Source organism: Anopheles ziemanni, chromosome X, assembly GCF_943734765.1.
Source record: "Anopheles ziemanni chromosome X, idAnoZiCoDA_A2_x.2, whole genome shotgun sequence".
Classification (NCBI taxonomy): domain Eukaryota; kingdom Metazoa; phylum Arthropoda; class Insecta; order Diptera; family Culicidae; genus Anopheles; species Anopheles ziemanni.
The window spans coordinates 2,587,658-2,596,997 of record NC_080707.1 but is presented as its reverse complement, the minus strand read 5'-3'; positions in this window follow the sequence as shown (position 1 = coordinate 2,596,997).

Sequence of the window (9,340 nt, the reverse complement as noted above, 5' to 3'; positions counted from 1 at the left end):
GCCTGGAAAAAAACAAACGTGAAAATGAAAACACATGCATAATGTAAAACAAGTAGGACGTGGCTTTATGGCACTCGCCACCGTCAGTCCCAACGAACTGCACACGAATGAGTACTAGCTAGCTTTCGAAGGACATCCGTCAATAAACCGTCAACACACTTCAGAGGCCTACGACGCAATATGCAAATATTTTGGCACAAGCAAATTCCCCGAATTGATGGGTCGATCCATCACCGAATAATTCAATTCTTGGTATTTTCCAAACAAAAGGCAGTGAAATTATGCCATTCAACAGTATACAACTCCAGACAAGCGCTTACATGAGAAAACCTAGAGCTCTTTTGAGATATAGTGAAAAACAAAGTCCCAGAAGAAACGAAATAACTAGAGTACTCCAAACTCGTGCAGAGCAAGAATTTACAATCAGATGACGCAAGTTTCAGCATCGACAATTCTACTTAGTGACCATCGAGGAGATCTAACGCAGTATCGCTAGCTTATTGATTATATTCTGGAAAAACAACGCCCACACCCCACGCGTCAATTGAATGGAAATCAATTATTCCAGATCCTCGACCGATGCACACCAAACTCCCTCTTCTGGGGCGTGTTCCCGCGCCGATGACCGACATCGCAAGGATCAATTAAATATATTACACCATACATTTTGCAGCAAAACGTCGAAACGCTTGCGTCCGACTCCTGGTTCGTATTCTCGATGTTTTGCATGGAGCACCGAATGGACTTGCCAACTCTCTCGATGAGGAAGGTTGTTTGATCTAACAGAAGATTGCTTAGTGAGTTCTCATTCATCTTAGCACCAGAACACGAAACATTTTGAAAACAACTCCTGAACTCCTGAAGAGTACATGAATCAAAAGCTAAATCACCGCACCGATCACAAACGTTTCGCACAAACTGCATCAACGGAATGACGGGGAAGCGGCGCCCACACACGGGCACACATGTCCTGCGGTTCCACTGTAGAGGTAAATGTTTTCCTCTTCAGCAAACACACTCCACCGCGTAGAGCGAGGACTTTCGCGAGCTCGCAAGTTCTTTTAACTCACCGTTCCGCGAGCCGGCAGTTGCTACGTAGCAACCTTGATTGTTTTAAACAAACCCAACAAACCGCCACCTTCGCGTTTGTTTGCCCGTGTCTCGAACGAACGTCAATTGCGGCCGGAGTACTTTGATTTGATTGAACCACCCCAAGCGAGGGGTGGTGATTTATCTTGGAAACAACGCACCCTGCACACCTGGGACCGCTTTTGACTGCAACAAGTTAACGGGGTGATTATTCAAATCTTTTACTAACGCGTTCATGCGAGTTCAAAACACACAAAACAAGTTTCCGGTTCTCGGCAGAGGTTTGAATACCAAACAAGGATTCGAATTTCATAAGAGTTACCAAGCAATTAAAAGAGTAACTTCGTCGTCAAGGAGATACAAATCCTACACCGGGATTCGACTCTCCCAAGAGTAATTAAACGAGGAAGGAAAACATTTACCCACTTACCAGTAAGAGTCTATGCCACTGTACTATTCATCATTTTTATCTCCCATATTCTACATATTCCGGTATCATCTGTAGCAAAAACTGTCAACTAGAAGGGATCGAACTCGGACGTTAACACCAAATTTAACATCAAATAATATAGTAATAATAATCTTTAGGCTTTTCTAAGAGTACGTCTCTACCGAGAGCCGAATGTAGAGATTAAGCAACTTTACGCAGCGTAAAGTAAGGTTAGTTTCAATGTTTCGCCATGGAAGGAAGGACCAAGGTGACGTAACCAGTAACCATAAGAGTACTATCGACAAATATATAATTATAATGAAATTCTGAACCAAAACAAACTGCTACTTCTACTACACACTTACTTAGAAGTGACATCATTAGTTACTCGTTCATTCTTTAAGTCGTGTTTGGGGCAAAATAAACCAAATTTGAGTGTTTTGAGTCACAAAAGAGTTCGTGAAAGTATTCGTGGTGATCTAAAACCAATATTTCGGAGGAAGGATTTTCATGCACTCATATTTGCTTACATTGGCAGGATAATTGAAATGTCAAACCCATCGGGAATTGAACAGCGGTGTCGACGGCGACCAACAGCCGGACAAACGCTTGCATGTAAAAAGATCATGCCGGCGCAATGATTCAGCGTAACGCGATCGCTTACAACAACTCCCGCGCCATCACCACAACAGCTGAAAACTGGTTTCCCAAGACGACAGCGACGGAGCAGATGAGCCGCCGAGATTCATTAAACAGACCTTCCCGCTGCCGTTGCCCTCCCCCCCACACCACTCGCCGGTTGCGTGTTTGAAGGGTTACGCGATAAAGGGAACTAAAAGAAAGAAAGAAAAAATGTTGTAAAAGACAACAACAAACGGAAACGCAAGCATTGTTCAAACGTGTTGCCGTTTATTTTTGAGTGTGCCCCTTGCGTCACTGTTTGCTGTCCGAGCGCGTCCGAGCCAGTGTTGGGTGCTCGGGCAGCAGAACTAGAAGCGGACGGCTCCGCGACCCGGTAGGTAATTTATCGCCCCTGTCAAGAGTCGTCAAGAGTCGCACGTCACACATCGCGCTGAAGGGACCCCGCTTCAAAACGGTTCGACAAACTGAAAGACCTGGATGAAGGTGCCCTTAGCCTTCTTCGAAACCTTTTGCCTATTCCGATCTGGGAAGACTGAGACTGATCTTTTCGCCATCGACGCAATTACGCTATTTGGGAGTTCAGTAGACATGTCATAACCAGTAGACATGTCCGACATCAAAATATGAACAGAAATAATCAATTAAATAAGAGTATTTTAAGTGCATGACAATATTATCAACTGCTCGAAAAGTTCGTAATCGATGTCGACTCCTGGTAATTGTCAATCAAATGAACCAAAAATGAACACCTTACAATCGATATCGCGTATCGATCGGACAGAACTCAAATGCCAAAGTCTCCATAGCTGCTCGCAGAACGGCGTGTCGTCGAAAGTTCAGCATCAATTACACCAGCTTCATCTACACAGACACATTCGGATTCCTGAAGCGCGCTTCTCCAGCAGCGAGCCGGTTTAACAAACCGAAACCAAAGCAGGCCCTGTTCCTGTCTAGCCCCGCAATACCCCTTTCGCCTCGCGAGGTCTTGGGTGGTGTCGTGCCACTGTCAGCCAGCAAAGAGCGAGCGCTCCATCATCGCTGCGTAATTCTTGAGGGGAACAAACAACCGATCGGCGGCGACGGACAGGAATTTCTATCGGTTGACCTCCGAACCACGGTTGCACTGATGATAGGTTTACAGGCGGGCTCTGCCGGGACAAAGGTGATGGCCTGAGGCCCTACGGGGAGCAAACGATGCGGGTATCTGATTGTAGGCAAATACTACAACCACACGTACACATTTGTGGTGTGTCTTACCCCGTTCTGTCAAAAAACGAGAAAAGGTCTATCTGAAATCTGATTGTTTCGATCCAGAATTCAACTTCGTGGTAGAAGATCTCACCAAATCCCACTTCCTCCAAAAGAATCTCCGGCTGACAACCCGGACGAAATGCTCCAATTTGACGTAACACCCTATAGGCGCTATATCTGGTGGTAGTCACCCGCTCGCCCACTTCGCCCTACCTCCCCTGAAGCGAACGGTATCGGTTTCGTTTCGTCAATGAGTCAGTTGGTCATTGTCAGTGAAGCGCGTGAGCCGGCAGCGCATCAATTCGCGCGATAGTGAAAGCAATTGACCTCGAGTTGAGTCAGAGCGCGCCGAGCGACTTGGCGAACTGCGAGGTCTGGCGATTGACGTCGGGGTGGAGGGAGGGGTGGGGGGGGGGGGGGTCTGGACCGGAACGGAAAATGGAACAAACAACGTGGCGAGGCGTGAAAAGTCAGCGTGAGCGGTCAAAGGAAGAGGAAGAGAGCGCCTATGGGGTCTATCAAGCGTGGTATATAGATCTTCAAGTAAGCCGTTCTGTTTTGTCGTCTAACCCATCACCTAAAGGTCAAAGATTACACTCATGGACAGGGTTGGGGAGCCTCGTTTCGAGGTTGTTGCGTTTTCAAACAAGCACGGAAGAGACTTACTACAGCGATCACCTATGAGGACCTATGTCTGGGAGGATGTATATACCCGTTACCCGGTACCCGAAACCGAAGCGGACTACCATCAGCCATCAGTCACGGTGTGTTTAGTCCGTACCTTTACCAGAGTCACTTCCACTGCGTTTCTAATTAACACTTGTTTGAATCACGGTCACGTCCGCGCTCGTCCTACGCCCGATATCTGCGCCCTAAGCGGAGGTGATAATTGCCCAGGGAATCATGGTCCGCTCCGATGGGCGTCAGAAAACAAACCGTTCCAGCTAGCCTTCCCTGCCCGAGAGGCATATTGCAGCCCAGCGCTAATTGTGCACTTTCTAAATCGAAAAATGTCGATCAGACAAAGCTCTAGGAGGGTCTGTCACTGTTATGGCCACGTCCTTGCGATGCCCTCACGCGTGCGAATAACACGTTCGTTTGGCAGTTTTGCTCATCAGCGCAGTGTCAACAAGTTTTCCCGATCATCCGGTTGAACTGACAAGCAACAAAAAGAGGGCGCGAGCCTAGAAAACATTCAACAGACTCTGAAGACTCTGTAACGAGAGCCGAAAGATCCAAGTAACGCGTGTTCCAACACATATTGAACAGTTTAGAAAGACACTGTTGAGTAATTAGGAATTCATAAAGCATTGAGTTTCTCAAATATGTTTGAAATAGCAAATACCAAAAGACAACAAACAAATCAAAACACACAAACAACCGAAAACTGCGATCAGATGAATATGATGACTCATTTACAAGAACTACGACGACGTCGTTGCCTAGCAGATAACCTATCGCTAAAGGAAAGCTTTTCAAACAAAAAATCTTAGTCTCTTCAAACAAAATGTTTTTGGCACGAACTCCAAAACGGCTTGTCCTCCGATGTTGTTGATGATTTGATTGGTCGGGGGAAAAACAAGTACAAGATGTGATTTCTAAGCAGAATCGCCTTTGAAATAAGTCCGTGCAAACGTTATCTTCGTTACAACAAAGGCACCGTGTTTTTGTTGCTAGAAACCCAGTGTGTTTTTTCATGAAGTACCCGTAAATCTTTGGCCGACTTTTTGCAAGTGCGGCGAATAAATAATCCACCCTTTTTCCCCCGATGAAGCAACAAGAAGACAGCGTCAAAGCAAGACAACAGCGTGGCGAACCCATTTTTGTCTGCTCTGGTCCGAATTACGCACATGCGGTGCTCAGCTGCGTAGCATTAGTTTTTCCATGTGCCAGGGTTTTCCACACCGCACCTTCGAGGCGCAAATCGGTCGGAAAATTGCATCCGGAGCGGGGTCGCAAATTGCAACGGATGTTACCTCGGGTGCGTCTATATTTATCCTCACTCACACATCAACCAGACACGGACCATGTGGAATAGGGGTGGGTGGGAGGAGGGGGGAGTGTTTTTTTTTGGAGCAGTCAGTCTGAAGGGACAACACCCATTGATGTGCATAGCATAACATCTTGCCATTTCGTCTGCGCCACCATTTCGGGCGGAAGTCGTATTTGCCGGCAGACAATCACATCAAAACGTATCATCATCCCCATTTTTACGCCCGGCTTATTGGTAGAAGAAAACAAAAGCCAAGGGAGGGGGGGGGGGGGGGGGTGGGGGCAGTAAGAGGAGACACTTTTACGAAAAAACCGCCACGCAAAGGGCATAACATAAACCTGCCAAAGCCAAGGCAGCTGGAACCGGTAAGGGAAACTCCAAAACCAAACCGAACGAGGCAAACAAAACAACAAAACAGGGGCGACTAAAGCACAGTGGTCGTTTCGTGTACAATTTGTGGAGTGCGGTCAATAAATGAGATAAGATTAAAATGGTTTTATCCCTACTTTGAGGTAATGGTAACACAGTTTCGATTGGTCCATCCAAAGCTAGCAACTTTTAGTTTTCCAAACGTCATTTGAAGCAGCCTTGGAAACCTTTGTACTCTTTCAAATGGATTGTCAGATAAAACCTAAAAATATCGTTTTTAAAAAGAAATATTTATCCGTCAAATTAAAGGGCAGGAAGGGTTTAATCTCAAAATTGAACACATCTGCCATGCAGAGGCGGATCATAGGGAAAAGCAACCTAAGCAGCTGCTTGGAGCCCTGAGCTGTTTGGCCCATTTTATTATTTGGATTATTTTGAAACAAAGCCATTTATTTTATGAAGTTACGAATTTACTTTGAAAAATACAAAAATGTCATAATATTTCAACTTATTTGAATGGTGTTTGCATTCAGAACTGGTTTTTTTTCATCATCCAATGTTTGCTTTCAAACAGCACTGAAAAGCAACAGTACAATAAGAAAATTTTCGGATGACTCTCCTTGTGAAATATCTTGGTTGAATTTTTGATTCATTAAAGAAAATTTAAAAAAAACACATGTGGATGAAATTGTCCCCGATTCCGGTGTCCGACCTCCGAGCCGATTTCGTCGTGTTTTGATTCGATCTTTTGGTGAAGCTTGTATGTGCCAACATTTGACATTTCGGGTTTCATCCCGCCCCGGTCGCACTGTGCCGCGGGGCAGATAAATATATTTTTCTCGGTGAACTGCTGGACAAGCGATGGCAATTTTGAAACACGAATATTGGGAATGCTCGGCGCGTCCCGCTGTGGAGCACAGATTGAGAGAGGGTGAGAGAGAGAGAGAGAGAGAGAGAGAAGTACCGAAAATGAAAGAGAGGGATAAAAGTAAAAAATGCGATCATTAGTATGCGGAACGCCGGGCGAGCACACAGTTTTGCCCAGATGACCGTCAACCGAACTCCTCCCTTCCCAAAACACCCACACACCCTACTCCCTAACTGGCCACCCCAAGCACCCATCTGCTCCCCCCCCCCCCCCGCCCACCCAGCACAGGTGCCATTAAGACCTTCAGAGCACTGTCAGGCCTCGTGTCTAATATTTCGGTCTTTCACACACACGACACGGGAGGTAGGTATTTTTAATGCAATCGTCTTGCTGCACTTTTCCAGGTGCAACACCCTTCCCCCTACCCTCTTACGTCACCGTTGACAAATATTTATTCCACCTCGGACACGGTCGCGAGTAAATCGCGAAATTGCGAAATCGCAACTAGTAAATGTTCCAAATTTTGGGGCACCGAACAACATTCTTCCTTCTCCTTCTGCCACCTTTACACACATGTCAAAGTGTAACACACCGGAGGTACACCCTCCTTTACGCTGCATAATATGTAGATTAAATCGGCAAACTGCGAAAAAATGGAACGAAATGGAAAAGTCAAGCAAAGTCAAGTAAAAGGTCCGGAAAAAAGGAGAAACAGCATTACATGCCCTCGGTAAACAGAAGTAGGCTTCGAAGTTGGAGCTCGGAGTAAGTGTAACGTAGGTCGGTTGGAACGAAGGGGTTTTTTTTTATTTATTTTAAATTTGTTTAAGTTTATTCCAATTTATTTTCCTTTGGTTGCTCCGTTTCGTCGCTGGAAGAAGTAAATGAATTTCATCGAAACGCCCGAACGACGCGTACGAGGTCAAGGTTCACGGGACCTACCGGTACTCCAACCACACCCCCCCGTCTCCCCCGACCCGGTTTAAAATGCCGGTGGACCCCAAAAAGGGTAGCATCTTTCCATTTTAGCTGTTTGTTTTTGTTTTCCTTGCGGTTTCGGTACTCGACTCTGCGGCTCAATTGAACGTACTGTTTCCATTGGTTCACCACCACCAGCAACAGCGAACTCGTTGTCGTTTCTTCGCTTGTTCCACCTATTTTTTAAAAAACGTTCGTTTGTTTCTTTTTTTGCAAACAATCAAACCTACTGTCACAACGCTTGGACGTACCGGTGGGGTAGGGGGTATGAGGTTGGGGGATTCAAGTGGTGGGTGGTATATGTTGGTTTTTGCCACCCCCTTCCCTACCCCCCTCCAAAAGCGGGCGGGATTCTTTTCCTCATTGCGACAGTTTTACTTCATCCCTCAAACAAAAAAAGTCTTGAGACAACAAAGGGGGAAGGGGTGTAAGAACGTCGTCTCGACGGCGACGCCGCTTGCGTCAGTGCGGCAACAAACGGCAATGCAGCCGAAAGAAAATGCCCCTCGCGAAGCTGGCTGCGCATCCATCCATTTCTGCGTTTTTGCGCTTTTCTTTTTTGCGCTTCCGGTCGGCCCAGGGAATGAATGTGGCCGATTCTGTGACCCGATCCTGGCGAACCGGATATGCTGGAGTGATCCAACGGGTGGGTTAAAAATAGGACCGTTTTCATCAAGTGCTAAAAACCCCTTCCATGACAATTATGCGTCCAAGAATACGTCACGCGTGCCACGATTCTCAACTAACTGTGACGGGAGTAGTTTGAAGCGCAAGAAAGAGGAGGAAATGATGTAAAATATGCCACAAAAGAGAAAATCTTAAAGGAAAAGACGAAGCCGAATACTTTTACTGCGCAATAAAGGTTATTTATAAATGAAACATAGATCTTAAGTTGCTAGTAGAGGGGATGCAATATTACAATGAAATGAAATAAGATTTGATACTGACAGCCGAAAGTGACAGTGACAAAGTAATTTACATGTTTAGTTAAAACGCATACTTTTTGTTGTTTTAAATACATATTACTTTCATATATATTACTTTCTTACATATTACTTTTATAAGTTTTTCTTTCTCATTCATCATTTCTTTTCTCAAATTTAAAACCTTCTTAATATTACAAACCCACGATATTTGATTTCACCTATCCTTATCGAGCTTGGAGACTTTTCTTCGTTTCAGGTGGTATGTTTCTCCTAACCCTTGCATCCTGTTCCGTACCTTTATATGGCTATTGAATGTTTTTGTTTTTAATGACATCAATCTACTAAATCTAGAACTTTTCAAAACATTCCTTTTGAAGACATGTTGTTGATTTTTTAAATTAAAAAATAATTTAAATAAATAACTGTACATGTAAATTAAAATAGAGTAAATTACAAAATACATAAGTAAATTAAATAAATAACTGTACATGATTGAACATTAGGGAGAAGTAGGTTCGCTGTTCATCTGTCAAAACCAAACACAAAGCTGCATTTCGATGCAAACTTTAAACTATAGTAAATGCTTTTTTTTAAAGCGTCCCATTAAACCAAGGGATTGAGAATCTCTGGCATGACCTATTCAAACAGACCGCAGCACTATACCAACACATTATCTTATTGAAGCAGTGTTTGTTAAGTGCTCTAAAGTGGGGTAAATCACCTTAGATCGTCATTGTTGCTTTGTTCTTAAGGAATTTCTCCTTATTTTTAATTATTAACTTCACTTATCCACC